This window comes from Ptychodera flava, chromosome 16 (genome assembly GCF_041260155.1).
Source record: "Ptychodera flava strain L36383 chromosome 16, AS_Pfla_20210202, whole genome shotgun sequence".
Classification (NCBI taxonomy): Eukaryota; Metazoa; Hemichordata; class Enteropneusta; family Ptychoderidae; genus Ptychodera; species Ptychodera flava.
The window spans coordinates 37,452,242-37,470,680 of NC_091943.1; positions in this window are offsets into that span (position 1 = coordinate 37,452,242).

Below are 18,439 nucleotides of genomic sequence, written 5' to 3' on the forward strand. Positions count from 1 at the left end.
GAACACCTTCAAAACAAATTACATCAGGACATATTTGACGTCAAGTAATGTTTAAATGTTTTCGTCTTTAAGCTTTTAGGAACATTGCATTGTACTGATCATTTTACTGCCCTTTGTTTGATGTTTTAGTGTATGTTTTTGTGCTTTGTAATTTTATTTCTTTATGTACTTTGTATGTCATAGAGGGCCCTGGGGAAGATTAGCATTTACGCTAACCAGGTTTCCTGTTAAGGATGTTTACCCTCTTTAAAAAGTTTAAATAAATAAAAATAAAAAAATAAAAAAAATACATTTTTTGACCAAAAATGGCAAAAATTCCCTTAAAAATTCAAATTTGCATATTTCTGCACAATTGGAACAAATCTGACATAGATCATCCCTAGGAACATATGTACCAAAGCAAAGCTATCTGACTGGTAGTTTTGAAGAAGAAGATTTTTAAAGATTTTTTTACCAAAAATGACAAAATTGTCTTAAAAATACAAATATGTAAATTTCACCACGATTTGAACAAATCTGACTGAAGTCACCCTAAGTAAACTGCATATCAAATTTCAAAGCAATCGGACTTGCGATTTCAGAGGAGAAGGCAATTGTTGACAGACGACAATGGACGACGACGGAAAATCAATCTATTTGATAAGCTCCGCATCATTGACAGCGGAGCTAATAATGGAAGGAATGTTCAGATTTATTTTTGTAGATAGACAACTCGAAAATTAATGGACTCATTTGAAAATTGAAACTTCTCTCATTAAGCAAGTAATGCTTTTATAGGTACTGTCAAATGGTCTGCTTGCGATGTAAAGCTCTACAGAATGGACATCTTTATGATTACCTTTTCCAAGCATGTGTATGTTTCAGATGTCATACTTGCTTCACATAAAGTTAAATTAGCCAACCAGTACTTTTATGTTTTCAAAGTATCAGTAAGTGTAAATTTTATGTGGATTCAGAGAGACGACGTCGGATTAGGGAATGCGAATATTGCGATTCCCATAAAATCTACTAGGGCTACATTCAAAAAATGGTGGGGGGGGGGGCTGGAGGAATCGCGAGTAAGATTTTATTTTTTCAGGTCCCCTCCCTTCAATACCCTCAAAAAATTTCAAATCTCTCCTCTATATCATCAAAAATTTTCAAATTGATATAATATATGGTATAATATAATAACACGATTGGAACTAATTTGCGATAATTGGATATTCATATTTTTTAAATTTCTCAAAAGTGGTAGATGCCCTATAGCTGAATGTTGCAATATTACAAATTACTCATAAGAACAAGTGTATAACTGAATAAGAAAAGTAGATGAGTTTACATTTGTAGGTTAAACAAACATTACTTCACCATCCAATTATTCCAAATTAGTTTCAATCGTATTTATACTCATTCAAGCATGTAAGCTATTTGAAAGACACGTACACACCCAGTTTTATAACTTTCGAACTTGTCATAACTTATTGTCCGACAATCAATTCGGTCTTTGTTAGCTTCATTCATGTCAAGCTGCTCTTGTTTATCTTACAAACTTATGGTATCAATAAATTGACAAGAGAAACCTTATTGGGCTTTTGTTGGTATACATGAGGAAACCTGGTAAATCACAATATATTGCTGCAAAAATGTACGCTTTAGGATGCTTCCCTGCATCAGAATTAAAAACTAGACCCCAGTTAGTTAGCGTCAATAGGACCTTGCAATTGAGTGACGCTCTTCTACTAAGTGTTGGTGTCCCCAGAGCTCAATTCTAGACCCTTTTTTCTTCCTTCTTTTCATTAATGATCTTCCCCTAGCTTTAGACAATTCAGAAATCAATATATATGCTGACGACACAGCGGCACAGGCAGTGGGCCACAATATCCACAATATCCAAGAACTTAGAACTAAGCTGTATGGGCACATAACAACTATTTTGAGCTGGTGTTGTATTAATATCATGTGTATATTCAGAAAAGAGCAAGGTGATGGTCTTTGGAACCTCTCAGAAAAAAAGCTTGAACAGGCAAATGTATAAAAGTTGTTTGTGATGGCGAAGAGCTCCAATGTGTAAAGAACAGGTTTCTTGTTGCTATTGTTTACTTTAGTTTAATACGTTTGAATATGGTCCAAATAAAAATTTGTCCTACCAACCTTGGGTGTTCTGGTCTTATCTTTGTACAGGTTTTGTAAAGATTTCTTATTTTCTTCTCTGCTGTGTCATGTATTTGTTCTGTGATAATCTCACGCTAAATTGTATCACACAGGGTCCATCGAAACGCTTCTGAAATGTCTGAGGACAAATACTGGCAGGAAAAATTACATGTAAACAGTCCTTTGTGTTCCTTGAACGTGTCAGATTTGAGACAGTGTTGTCGGTCTGCCCTGAGCCGGTCTACACATTCAACTCTATCCATAACACGCGTAATCTGAACGGACTGATTCCAGGACCAAGCCGCTTCAGGAACGTTCTAAACGCCCTCACGCAGCAGGTATTTGTAACTTATAACATTCAGCTCGCAGAGAAGACGAAAGTTCTATCAATATAGATGAAGATTGAAAAAGGTAAAGTTTACCAAACATCGGGCTAACTATTCCAGGAGACCTCTCTGCTACCGAGTATCGGCATAACCATGCGTTAAAGGTCTGGTGAAATGGTCCCGTTCGTGTGACTGAATATCTTCCAGGGGGTCAACACTATTACACTCGCAACAGAATTGCAACCTAAAAGTACGCGCAAGTGTTAATTTTTTTGATATTTCTATGCGCGGCTTTCATGGGGTCATTTTGCGACACTCAGGTCACGCCCATAGCGGGGATAATAGTTGGCCGTCTGTGACGTCACAGGTGTGTTCATTTACATCGAATAGCGGTCCAACGCCGCCTTATCTCTGCCCGGTATCCGCTAACAAAACAGGCTCCAGTGTTCGCGCTGCCCATTTGCCACGTTCGCCAATGCGAATCGAAATCCGAAGTGGCGAAAAAAAATCGATCCTAATTCGCCACAGCGGCGAAACTGATTTTGTTTAAAAATTATGGTAAAATAAAGAAAAAACGTTGGTTTTTTAGTCTTTTGTTTAATCTGCGCTTCTCTCTCGGCGATTCGCAAAAACTGTGTCTACTTCCGTATTATTGCGTTCTTTCCGTCGTACGTATTTGCAATCGAGCCAAGTCTCGCGAGAGATTTGACGTCATTTAGTCTAGTGTACAGCATGCATAAATGGCTCTCGCGAGAATTGAAACTTAGACACACGCAATCGAGCCCTCGCGATAAATTTGACGTCATTTTGTCTAGTGTACAGCGGGCATAGGAACGCTCGCTCGCGAGAATTGAAACTTTTGCTATACATAGCAGACATACGCATTTTAATCGAGGCAACAAGGATCGGTGTTGCAGTTGATTTACATTGCGGTCTCGATGTTCTGTGTTTGTGCATTTTAATCACAGTCTTCAACATTCCATGTTGCGGCCGATTTGCATCGCGGTCCTCGTGGCCCGGTATTCCCCGTTGTTCTTCAATTGCCGTCCCAACGATGCGTTCCGTGTTGCTGTCGATTTGTATCATGAAGGACTCTACCTCCATGATTTGTATCGCGATCTCTACGTTCCGTATTGTTGTTCGTTTTAATGGTAGTCTATTCAGTGTTGCTGTTCATGCAGCTGATTTGTAGTTATAGTGCATTTTAATCACGGTCCCATTTACATTTTAAGTTACTGTCGATTTGCATTGCGTTCCCGACGTTCCGTGTTGAAGACAAGTGCATTTTAATGGCAGTCACAACGTTCAGTGTTGGTGTTCATGCTGTTGATTTGCATTGCGGTCCCAACCTTCTGTGTAGCGAGTAGCGAGGCAGTCTCAGCCGAGGGACCCGCCGTGGCCGATCGTACGAACCAGCAGAGACAAGCACATTATGGTTCAAACACTCAACACTTGACGGGAACTTGAAAAAGTTTACAGTTGAGCCGTTCATGTTCTTGCCGCTGTCACAGGCACCAAAAGAACAACGTTCTCCCATAGTGAAGGAGGACACTGTCCTGATCATGTAAGCGGAAACCCTAGAAGTTACCCCCGTAGGGAGCTTACGGAGGTGTGAAATACTTTAATTCCCGTTATGAGATACGGCGTCGGGCAAACTTCGGAAAGCCGAAAAAAGTCGACTGGAGAGGCTCGGGGGACACGCCCACATTGCATTTTTCTTTTGCCATATTTCATAATCACGCGCGCTAAACGAAAAAAGAAATGAATGTAACTGTTTTAGACCATCAACTGTATTTCTGTGATTTTGCAACATGGGCATTTCACCAGACCTTTACATGTAAATACCACCACAAAGCAAACCTTCATAGGCTTCGGTCAAGCAAAATAAAATATGTGTGCGTGAACCAAAACGCACGCAAACAAAACAACCCTTTCCAGGGCCACTAAATTGCCTAGAAAGAGGTATATCACTTACGACAATTCATAATTTGTCCTCTTAATATGTAACATAGCAGTCGATCTGTGTCATTAATTTACGATTTATCTCCGTTAAAATTGTCAACTGTGTCCATGGATGTGTCTAATGGTGCGTATAACCTTGCTTTTACCACGTTACCGATGCAATTAGGAAACGGTTATTCTTACATGTTTACGATTAGCAAAGAGACTTAAAGCTGAGAACATATTGACTATTCAAAGTGTTATTTTTGCCGGAAAAGCTTTCATGAATTTTCACATTACTCTTAATGTTTGACAGCAGTTTGAATTCGTAACAGTCGCAACAGTGCATTGTTTCTGTACACTCTAAGCTAAACATTTGGTAATTGTATTCGTCAAAACCAGCAAAATCCTTCACTTTTAGACAACAAAATAATGCGGAGGATATTTATGACCCTATCTAGTACGAAAGTTTGTTGAAGAAATCCTGTGTTTAGCACAACGATATCATTTTGCGGAACGTCCATGGCTGTTCACCCCTACCACTTAAATTGCGTATTTGCCCCAAGATGTTGTCTCCCTTTTAAACCCGCGGTCCTGGTTTAAAACCTTCCCTGTGTGCTCATTGTTGACTTAGTCAAAGTTAATACTGTCCTAAATTTGTAACAGCATCAACAGATTAGTAACTTACCCTTACTAACTTTGACGAATTAGGCAATCAAAGGCATCAGATAATAGGCACAACATAGTGATAAAACTTAGCGTAAGAAAATCGGAGGAAAAATTTTGTCTAGATGACACAGGTATGGAGAAAAAGATAAATTATTACAAAACGTCCTAAGATTATAATACGGCATACAAGGTTGAAGTATGCATCTTTATTTGGGGTGCTGAGATAAATACACCCCACCCAACCCCTCCCCTGGGGACGGACATTTTCGCTGGCTCATGTGGCAGTGATCTGTGATTGTGATGATGATGATGATCATGTTACGTGATTATAGAGTCTGAGAATATTGAAGTAAGAGCTTTATGTCTGCATTCACAGTGAATTCCATGACATGCTTATATATGTTCTTTGTATTCATACATACCTGTAGGCATGGGTCCTGCTGTGTTTGCGTTTATACTCGCATCATTTCCAGCCCCTATTATATTGGGGTGAATATATGGGAAAATAAATGAACTCTGTCCATTAAGTCAGCATGAGGAACAACTTAAAATATACTTTTACGAAGAGATAGTAGGAAGAAAACCGGAAACACATTATCAGTGCATGACCCCATTTGAAGCCACTAGATCGTCAGACAATTTTGGTCCTGCGTTCACGAAGTCTCAATATTCTCACGGAACAAAAGCTGCAAAGAGGCTTAATATGAATTCGGTCGGTGAATAACTTTATCTTAGTTCCTTTGGTATCATGTATTAAATAATAGTTGTTGTTATCACAGAAATGTAAGTAACAGCGTTTGGATTTTTGTGCATATTTTACTGAATAGCAGTGTGACAATGTTGATAGAAGCGGCACGGTACTTTTAGACTTGCAAACATATTTTTTAAAACTATGTACTTGGAAGCAATGTTCATATGGAAATACTTTATAAACGAGCCAATATATATCGTTTGTAATAGCTGTGTTTTTACATTTGCAAATGAGCCAATAATCACACCACAGGGTCCTCAAACTGTCACCGTAAATAAACCCAAGCTTGACTATTCTTGAGAAGTCCGCCCGAATTCAAGACAATCAGCTACACAGTATTACCTGATTACCAAAAGTCATCCAGAAATGAGCAAATAATCAGTATGTCGTATCAGTCAAATCTTCAGCATAACATAACCAAACAATGACTAATTCACTCAAAGTTTTGACAAAAGCGGTACACTCAGCTTTGATATGTATGACCTAGATACAGAAAATTATTGAGTATGCAAATGACCACCGATAGTGCAACAAGAATTTGATTAGAATGTGCTAGTCACACTTTACAGTATTTGTAGCGATTTCAAATGATATTTGTTAAATCATGCCAGAGTGAAGGCTTTTCACTTAATAATATAGACACGAAATGGGCTCTCTAATGTATAGATTGGATTCTCTCAAGAAAAGAAATGCTGAAATAGATGGCCCTATGGCTAGACCTATACATCGGCTTCCTCTCTCAAAGAGACTCCCATTCCACGTTCCAATATCATGAGTTACAGAAAATAGAATATCAAAACTAATGGTTATTAACAAGGCAGACTAAGAGGGACAATATCTCCCGTGAATGATCATAGAAGCTGAAGAATTCTTCGTTCATTTTTATTGATCTCCACGTTTACCAATTACATTTTACAAAGCACGCATTGTGTATAGTATACTTTTATACTTACCCTTTAAATTATTCATCGGACGGTAACCCTGTTCAAGAGTTATGGCAATCAACTCATCCCATTGAGGTATACAAATAATTATGTGATCCGGGAACACAACGAAATCGGCTTGAGGTTCTTGTGTCGGGTTATGTATAGGGCCAGTCCAGAATTCATCGGAAGAAGTTGCAGTAAGAATCGCATCACCTTGTGTTGTTAGACCAAATAAATATTCTTTCTCAGGACTAAAAGTCACTCTTGAAACGCCGCCACTGTTTGGAACTTCCTTCCAAGATGACATTTCACTAGACCAATAATGAACGATACTATCGATTCCAACTCCAAATAACACATCCCTACCACCAACTGCAACACCAATCATACAGCATGAAGATTGTCCAGCATCTATCCACTCACCGTTAATCCTGTACTTCACTTTACCTGCCATGTCCAATGCAACAACATCGCCATTGCTCAAAACTTCTATGTCAGTGATTGGCTCTGTGTCTTCTAGTATTTGCTTCACTATCTGTCCTTGCTCAGTGCAACCAGCAGTGAAGAGGTTATAGTCTGAGTTGATAACAAGAACACCCTGAACTGCAATGATACAATCAATAAAACTATACTTAGTACGTTGGACGGTCAAGCTTAAAGACCAATATCCACCGGCGAGTGAATGGACAGAACAAGTATTAAATTGTCAGGGATTTTTGCCGTTACGTGGGAAACACATCAAGAAGATCATTTCAGTACGAAGACTTTGTGTATTATCTGGCAATCACATATGCGAGATATCGTAATGCGAGATATATTTAATAATTGGAAAAGTTAAAGCGACTTTAATATCAATGGGGACTGTTGGCTGATGGAATGCCGAACAGTGTTACTTTAGTACTAATAGTGATGTCGTAACAAAGTGATATCTGTTGCGGGTTAAAATTCTACAAGGTAACTGTCACCTATCATGAATCGATAGACTCCCCATTCCTGTTTAAAGTCTTCAATATTTGAAAAGACACATCAGAAATTTCGCCATGAAATGTCACACTTTTTTGCATTCTATAGGAAAACAACCATGGACTATTTAGTGCTGTTAATTTGCATGAATAATCTTTGTAAGTGAGATATACTCAGAATTAGTGCATCAATTCCTATGATTCATACTGAAGATATACAGACATAAGGCGTTTTTTACAATTTATTGAGCGGTTTTACGTCAACGTTATTTCTGGCTGGATATTTAGCTTTAAATTCAGGAAGTATCACATTGAAACTTATGAAAATTGCCGCAGATTTTAATGGTAGACAGATTAAAGTGACAGATACGTAGAATTTTCTCTGATGTGAGCTAATTGCTATCACTGAATGACATCTTAATTGAGCCTTTATAGTAACGGTGACGGTAAACCTTGATACAGATATTGCACCTAATAACATACTGTAATGTGAACTGAAAGATCTAACGCAGTTTCGTTTCAAAGATTCGGTAATTGCGCATCTTAACAATAACGAGCTGTATATTTGGAAGGACTTCGCTAAATCTGGAAAGAAACCATTTACAGGTTACGTCGGACAAACAAAGATACAGTAGTAGTGAGAGACATTTAGAATGGCAATATCAGTTTATTAGCCTTTTAGATATTTCATGATATTTCAATTAAAGCTACATATGAACGATAGACGTAACAAAGTTGATGAAACTGGGTGAAACCTTATTCATAACAGCATTCGAATTCAACGAAACAGATATTAGCAATTTCCTGTCATGTAATTCATATTTTTGATGTTTAATAAACGTTCACAATTTTATATATGCTATAACCATTAACTATGGGTAATATTCTCATATCGGTATATGAAATCGTAAAGGGTACAGATGTAAAACATTCCTGGAGGTACGGGAACCGATTTTATTAATATTCCAACTTATATCCAGTGTCGTACTTATTCATCAAGCGAACAAGATGATCAGCAATAGTTTTCTAATTTATCCTTCTATTCAGCAATTGTCGAAAAATGTTTTCCTCCATTCAATAATTGACCACAAAAACAAAGATATGCACTACTCTCTCGATCTTCATTGGAATATCATCACGGTCGCTCAATATTATTCTTTGTACACGCCATTTTCCTGTATTCGGCAGGTAACGTAGAATTGCTGTTCCCCACCTAAGTACCACCGTATACAGGCTATTGATTACGAAGCTTTCAATACATTTGTTGTTAAATTAAAGTATTTGATTCGACCTAATAATTACATTAATAGTGATTCTTGCGACCCTAAAATTAGTACCCAATGCATTTGGTTGAAATATCTATTGTTTTTTCTCATCAAGATTGATATCCGTCACACCAACTAAAGTTGATACTATCCCACAGTAATCGTTTAAATAGTTTCTTGCTGCAGGCAAGTCCACTTCGGAGTCTCTGAATGCAATCTGCACTAAGTCATTCTACAGTTCTTTTACCGGTTCCATGATGCATTGCACGCTAGGTTACACAAGGCGTATGTTACTCATAGAACACTATGGCAGGGTATATCCCGACTTACATTTTCATCGCTGATGGATACTATGAGGTTATCCCTCAATATCACCTCTTGATGGGGTCGTATTGCTGCGAGTGCGGTTGTGGGCCACATAACATGAGTCGAAGACGAGTTTGATGCGGCCCACAACCGCACGAGCAGCAATACGACTCCACCAAGAGGTGATATCGGGGGATACCTTTTATCACATACCTATGCCCACGTTATTGAATGAATAAATCTCGTATATTAAAATATGATACGTTCAACTGTGGTTGTTTTTTATGGACTACATTTGTTTGCATCATCGCGCTGAGGCGCATTGATATACTAGCGTTTGACGTAATCAATCAGCTGGCTTATTGACATTATTTTACGTTGAGCTGAACTCTGTCACAATACATGTAGGATATCTACCGAAGTTTCCTTCACGGAGAAAATACAGCACCTTAGATGGTTTATTCACAACACAAACACTGCGTCGATGTAAGCTAGAAATGTACTAAGGCTGAACAGCTCAGGAATTAATTACTTCATCGGGAACGAAATTGTTGACAGTGACGTATCCTCCACGTAGGCATGGAATCGAAAAACTTTTGTTAAAATTTCAATAGAAATCGGTTGGATTTCTCAAAATCACGAATAAAATATTTTTTAAATTAATATGTGATCTGGAACAGTCGTTAAACTGGCGAGAAAAAAACAAACACGGCAATTTCAAATTCATCTTCAATGAAACAACAGTTAACAGTCACATGTTTGAATCAAACGTGTGAAATCTGGAGAATACGAGCGCGAACGAAATTGGAAAATTCTGGTTTCGGAAGATCACCAGTCCCGGGAGTCTTCAGAACTCGAAGAATCGTATATTACGGCCCTACGACGTTTGCGTGGCGACATTTTAAAGGAGAATGAACCGCCGTAAATATTACCGCCCACTGAATATGCCTGCTGCCTGGGTCTATTACATACTTTCGTTGATGGTCTTGTGAGCGTGAGCATATTGATATGGTGGGTTTGCTGGTCTTGCTTCTGTTGTCACATTTCCCGATGATTGAACTACTGCTGTTTCTTCCTTGTTACTGTTGGATAGTATGTTGGATATCTCATTTTGTTGCTCGAGCGACGCATCGTCGTAAACCACGCGCCTCTTTACGGCAACAGCTCAGCGCTACCCCGGCGTCAAGAGATCTTGATTTTTGCGTAGGTCAGCGGAGCGGAAATTATTGCTCTGGCTCGCGAGAATGGAGCGACGCTACAGCATTGTTGTTGATGCTCTGAACGTTACGGTGTCCAGACAACTTCTGCACTTGAGTTGGGGGAATCCCGGCTTGGAGCAAATTTGTTATGGTCATTTTCCGCATGCTGTGATTTGCTTTCTTCCCGGAGATTCCCGTTTTCACTGCATTACCCAACTTGTTTTGACCATGGATTGGATTTTTCTTGTACCAAATATGACTCTTTGGGTGTAATTGATACCGAGATAAAACGGACTGTCCTGAGTGTTCATTTCTGGAGGACGACGGCTAGCGAATTGGCGATATGTGTCGACCGGGCAGCTGTTCATGGCGTTGGGTGTTGCAAATATCTTGGGGTTACACAGTCATGTTGAACTTCCTGCTTGTCCCCGTTGCGTCTTTGTGTCCCTCTCATTGAATTCAAGCTATTCTAGGCCACCGGCGGTTTTCTTCAGCATTGTATCACGCCTTTTCAGTTAACGATTTTCTTGCCCACTGCGGAAACCGAGCATTTTGGTTTTGTTAGTCCCATGGAGCTATCAAAAGTTGGTAGCTCAATGTTAGTCCACACTGCATTGAAGAGAGCCTCAGGGGTTGATCGGCCGATAACTTCCTTGTCAATGAGTATTTTTCTTCTTCCTCAGTCAGTCTGTAGGTGACGTTTGGTTTGTTTCCCATTCCATGCTTTTTCAGTTCTACTCATGGCTGGGAGGCATTTTCGCGACTTCTCGAACAAGTTATCGGGTATGATTGAAAAGCCGTAGCCACTGTCTTGCAAAAACCGATCAATACCTCTTTGATAGTTGGTAAGAGTATCAGGCTCATAGCCGCTGTCGTCCTTCTGGCGAGTCCCTAAAAAAATGCTGCCAGATAGTCAAGCTCAGCAGCAGGGAGCAGGCGGCAGAAATTGCAACTGAAAAATGACCTGAGGGCAGCTCAGAGCGGAATCAGTATACATGTGCACAACATTCAATGACGTCACAAAGTACATGAAAATAGTCCCAGTCCGCATACCAAATTGCCCTGAGGGCAGCAATATATATGAGCTGCCCTCAGGGCAGACAGACACTTCCTATCTGTACAGCATTGCATAGGGTATATCTACCAATCTGCTCTGAAGGCAGCAATATATCAGAGCTGCCCTCAGGACAGACTTACATTTCCTATCCTATCTACCAATATATGAGCTGCCCTCAGGGCAGACATGTACATTTCCTATCCTTATAAGCATTGCATAGTGTATATCAGAGCTGCCTTGAGGGCATATATACATTTCTTGTCCTATCTACCAATCTACCTCTAGGGCAGCAATATATCAGAACTGCCCTCGGGGCAAACGCACATTTCCTATCCCTTAATACAGCATTGCATAAGTGTATATCTACTAATCTACCTCTAGGGCAGCAATATATCACAGCTTCCCTCAGGGTAGACATACATGTAGATTTTCTATCTATTAATCTGCCCTGAGGGCAGCACAACATATGAGCTGCCCTTAGGGCAGACGTACATTCCTAATCTTTTCAGCATTGCATAGGGTATATCAAAGCTGCCCTCAGGGCAATACTACACTGACATAGGGTACTTGCCCGCGCTTACGCGGACTTGGACCATTTTCAAATAATTTGTGACGTCATTAAATGTTGTGCACGTTTACTCCGCTCTGCCCCCAGGTCATTTTTCAGTTGGAACTTCTGCCGCCTGCGCAGTAGGGGTGTCACATATTTGGTGGGTTTCGTTTGGCCTCATATTATTCAGCCATAGCTGGAACTGTTTGGTAGCCGTGTTGGTATTTCGCACGGTATTTTTCTGTTTTGGAGATTTAACGAACTCCTCCCGGTCGCTATCAGTATACGCTACATACCCTTGATGTTGTTGTTCGGGTTGGGGTGGGAAATTTTCAAAAACTTCCTCCGTAGCAAAGAAATCTGACAGACTGAAAAGTTCTTGTAGGTTTTCGCTGACAGACATGGTTATAGTGACCGTCTTACTGGTGTCTCATGAAAATCACAAAATATTTCAGATGATGAAAATTATATAAGATGAAGTTCATTTTACTTCCAAATCGGTACGGTACATACAATTTTCCGAACGCATTTACCATAAATGCATGATATTTTTGAAAGTTGTGCTTTTGAATTTGCCGGTCCTCCGATAGCACTTTTGCTTGTCGTCTGCGCGTCTGTATGTATGCACGGACGGAACAGCTGGTCAGTCATCGATCTGTCAGTGCCCGTACGGTGTGACCACAGGCGTTATGTGGACCGGGTAGTTGGTAAAAGTATAGTTTATGCTGTCAGTTTAGGCTACGTTCCGACGTTCTGATACGTAACCTTACCACCAAGGTTTGAAACGGACTTGTCTGGCCTGCAAATAAAACTACCCATTGTAGTCGAAAAATAAGGGGAGAACCATTTGATTTTTTGGGGGGGTATGGAGGAAATGGGCATGGGAGCAAATTTTTTTTTCCTGTCACAGTGACAGCAATTTTTTTTTCTACTGTCAGAGCTGCATCAATTTTTTTTTTCAAATGGACTAGCAATGCAAATTTTTTTTTCTTTGTCATCAAGTTTGTGATGCGTTGTATATAAGGGAGCCGTCATTATTTACGGCCTGAAACTCAGAAATTTCAAGTGACACCCCCCCCCGTCAACCATGATGAATTTGAGTAACTCCCCTCTCTAACTCTGAAATTTTGACTGATCCCCCCACTTAGAAAAGTTAAATACAAATAAATGTATTTGTAAAATTTACAAAATACAGCAATTTAACAGTAAAGACCTTTGAAATCCTGATGTATTCTGCTAGACTATCATCAGTTATCTCATGATGGTTCAAAAAAGGTGAACCCATCAAAATGAAATTGCAAGTCACAATAAAATAAAGATATAAAAGCTCACGCAGTATCTAACCATATAGTATATTGTTTAATTTGGATGGGTATTATGACAAGGTTTTCACTAGGATATCTGACCGGGCAGAATTTGAAAGTACAGGGGGAGAACACGTGAGAGGCTTAGGGGGAAAGTGTCACAGGGGCTTTCCCCTATCTTTCATGGAAAGTTTAAGATATTGATGTGTGCAATGGTGCAGTCTGGTGCGATCTGAGAGGTGTTTTTTAATTTTTTTTTACTAAGTGAAACTGTTAGAACACCCCAAGGGGGAGAGCACGAGAGGGGGTTTCCCCCTCTCGTATTGGAAATTTTGGGAAATTGATGTGTTTAATGGTGCAATCTGAGAGGAGTTTCAGGTTATTTTGCATTTGGTAAAACTATGACAATGAACACTGCAATATTTTTACATTTTATGCATGATCAGTGTTTGTGTCACAATATTCAACAACCAAACGATGACAATACAATTTGTGAAAAAGAGTTCTGTTTGCCAGAGACTGAGGATAAATAAATATACAGGAACCGAAAATTTGTGACCTTCTTGTGTCATTTCTCCAGCTGCCAGCTTCTAATGAAAAGCATGAATATGGTATGTTTAACTGTCAAAATGGTCATTGAAGTGAGGTAAATGAAAACATGTCTCTGTGATAATAAAGGATGAATTCACAACAGTTCAGTTTTGTCCTAGATCCTGTGAAAATTTTGAGAAATTGATGTGCGCCACGGTGCAGTGTAGTGCAATCCGATAGGTATTTTAAATTTGTCTTTTACCAGTAACACTGTTAGAAGAGCCAGGGGGGGGGAGAGCACGAGAGGGGGTGCCCCCCCTCTCGCATTGAAAATTTGAGAAATGGATGTGTGCAATGGTGCAATCTGAGATGTGTTTCAATTTATTTCGCCAAAATAAATTGAGTAACCCGTCCCCTTTCTTCCTCTCCACATTTTGAGTAACGCCCCCTGAAGTTTTCAATTTTTTTAGTGACCCTCTCCCTTGTATTTCATTACATTTGTTGTTCCTCAATTTTTCATTGTCAACTTGTACATCTTCCTAACATATTTATATTGAGAGAATACTATATTGATTTTAACACTAGTTTATTGACTCCTGTCTTGTGTTTTAAAATTTTCACAATTTACAGAAGTCAAAAAGTTTCCTTTAGATAGTGCCTATGCCATTGAGATATTGCAACAGAAATCCTGAAATATGATTTCTTGGGTCAGGAAAGGGAAGGAAAACATTGAGTGCACTGAGGTGTAAGTAGACCTATGTAGTGCATGCTTATATCTTAAGTGCTGGGAAAAAAACATAAGAATTGCTTGTGGTAAAAACATTTGCGCCGCCTATGGCGGCGCGCCGGCAAAGAATACATGAGAATAGGGTTTCCAAATTTTGCTAATTTCTGGTGCATTGTGACAATTTTTTTTTTCACTTCTGTCTGTTATGACAATTTTTTTTTTCTCAGGCCATGGCAGGATCAATTTTTTTTTTCTTCTATCTCACCTGGCGACAAATTTTTTTTTCTCAAAATCCTCCATACCCCCCCAGAAATCAAATGGTTCTCCCCTAAACACAAATCCTACAGTCTGTTACCTAGTTTTACCTCGTTCGATGCAGAAGACTCTACTGTCCAAAAAACACTCTCATGTCACGATGAAATGACAACTTTAGGAGAAATCTGCCGTGTTTTAACAAACTCGGCGTTTCTGGAGTCCACCATTGTAATAACGCATCATTATCATAATGGACCACTGTCCGCATCGCTGATTTGTCCGTGAGTATGTAACGCCATCAACGGCATCAAACAGAGATTCACAAGTTTCTATGTGCGGACGCCGTCCATTATGATAATGAATATAATGAATATGAATATAATCCACGTACGTATGAAAGATAATGACACTGAAACCATCATTATGGACTCTGTAATTATTCTTTACTTTCGGACTCTCTGATATTGAATTTGAATCATCATTTGAGAGTATTTACAACATTAAATTTAAAAGCGAATGTACATCGAACTCTTACAAACTCACAGAAATGATCGCAACTGTAGTGAACTCTAGTACATAGTCACACCCATATGACCAAACAACATGATCGTTTTTGTATATATAGAGCAGAAACAATTCATTCTAATGGAATCAATGATTATGAACCAACATCAATACCAGACTAATTTCCTTCCCATCTTCACCCTGCCCCGTTTTGTTCACTTGTTTTCGTCACATTTTCCTGTCTATTTTTGTCCCATTTGAAGTCATTGTCATTATCATACGCCCAGTCATTCGCGCTGTACTACATTCATATCGGTTTGACAAAGGTACGCTAGTCGTACCGAAACGTTGTTGAACGATCGTCGTAGGGATATATATATATATATATATATATATATATATATATATATATATATATATATATATATATATATATATTTATAATCAAATGACGCACATGAAGAAGGTAAAGTACGAAGTACGTTGTTACAATTGTTATTCCTCTAAAGCTCTCGTTCGTTTCAAAATCATCCCCTTTTCGATCGCGCCACATCGTCATACAGAGAGAAGTGTGGTGGCCATTTGTGTATTTACACTGAGTTGCAATGATGTATACCTGTATCGGGCGTGGGATGTCACACTGTCGCGCCATGCGTTCACTACCTGTTTGCTGGTAGTACTATCAACTTGTAAAATGAAGGGTTTAACGGCGATATCTCATAAACGGTCCGGAATTTTTAGAAACGCATGCTTATCTATATTCTCGACTATGACTTCAATAAACCTACCAAACATCAGCTAAATTGGCTTACAATTGAGAGAGTTGAAAGCTTTTGAGCATTTTCAAAATATCAGGAATCGAAAATCCATAGAAAACAACGGAACGGTAAGATTTTGCATGTGCAAAAGTGCGCGTTTAGAACGTTGCCAGCGATAGCAACCAACGCGACCTTTGAATAATTCGGTATGGCCTTCATAATAGTATGTTGGGAGACAAAATTTATTTGAACAAGTTAGTCCTTTCTATTGATAAATGTGAAGACAATTATAAACACGTTGTGTGCAAACAAACAAAATGGGCGTTATTTAAGAAATCTTTGAAACACTTCACTGTACTTATAATTGTCACAAGAGTCGATGTCAACGTAGCAGAAAACAAGATCTTGAGCAATTGTTAAATCAAAAAAAGTACTATGTTATCAACATAAGAAAATTACTGTTCATATCAAGAAATCTCTGCAGAATTGGAAAAATTGTACGAAATGAAGCAGAGGGTAGTCAAATCAGATCAAGAGCCCGTTGGATGGAAAGAGGAGAAAAGAGCACAAAATACTTTTTAGGCTTAGAGAGAAGAAATAATGTAAGGAAAAACATTGTAAAACTCTCAGATCTGGACTTCATTTTAAATGAAGAGGTACATTTTTACAGCAACTTGTACAGGGAAATTCCACAAACTATTTCTTTTGAAGACTTTACACGAAATGTTCATCTACCTGAATTGAGTTTATTACAAAGGCAATTTTGCGAAGGTATTGTTTCTAATGAAGAATGTTACCATGTATTACACAAGATGAAAAAGAACAAGTCACCAGGTTATGATGGTTTTACCATCGAATTTTACTGTAAATGTTGGCCATTACTAGGCAATTTGATGGTTGATTCATTTAATGAAGCTTTTGAGAAAGGTACTTTGTCAATAACACAGCAAAGAGTATTCTATCATTGTTACACAAGAAAAATGAATTGGAGTTTTTAAAGAATTGGCGCTCAGTTTCCTTATTATTGAACTAACAATGGCGTCAACGGGTGAGCATGGTGTTGTCATCGCTCTCCTCTGTTTTGTCCTTATCTCCACTTTAACCCCCCAAAAGGATTTACTCAACAATAGCACTGAAATGGGATGCCAAAGTCAATCAACTATTTCACCTTTCTGGTCGAAATGCAGCAATGAGGCACTCTGGAGACTGTTTTTGATGAAAACCCCGGCAAACAACAGGGACACGACACGCAAATCAACAATGGCGTGCGTAGAGGTTTCTTCAGTCAAACGTGTGTACGTATTATTTCTGCTTCTCAGTGGTGATATACACGTTAATCCAGGGCCAACTAGATATCCTTGCGGATATTGCTCCCGGCCTGTGAGAAATAACCAATACGGGCTCCTATGTTCAGAGTGCAACTTCTGGCTTCACACAAAATGCGAACGGATGGATACCTGATAGTGAATATATTCGTCTTTGGAACTCTCCGACTGAAACGTGGACATGTTCAAAATGCTCATTACCCAATCTATCTGACTCCTTCTTCCGTCATGAACAACTTGATACAACTCAGACAGAACCGTTGATGTCCCCTGATAGTCCCCCACCAAATGCACAATTTTCTAATCGTCATTGTGGCCTTAAAATTTACCATCAGAATGCGCGCAGCATCTGCTCTAAACTCAATGACCTGAACCTGCACTTTAGTGATAACACATGGAATATAATAACTCTGACCGAAACTTGGCTCAATCCGATGATATTTGACTCTGAAATTCTCACAGGTAATTACAGATTATTTCGAAGAGATAGGCAAGACACGACAGCGAATAAAAGAAAGGGTGGTGGTGTATTGATTGCAACGAGGGACGATTTAAACGCAATACGTAGAACAGACCTTGAAACAAACATGGAGATTGTGTGGGTACAGATTGCTGTGGATAAGTTTAAAATCTTTTTGGCGACTGTGTATATCCCACCAGATTCACCAGAAGCAATCATGCTGGAACTGGACGAATCTTTAGACCGCGTTGTAAATAATGCCAACACCGATGATGTTATTTTGATTCTCGGAGATTTTAATTTATCTGACATTGCATGGAATCGTACAGCTGACTACGCATTCGAACCAAGCACCTGGAACACTGGCAAGTCTGATCGTTTCATCGAAATTATTTCTGAGCATGGGCTTCTTCAATTCAATCCCCATAACACTTGTAACTCACACATTCTAGACTTGGTATGTAGCAATGATGCAGGAGTATCAGTTAGC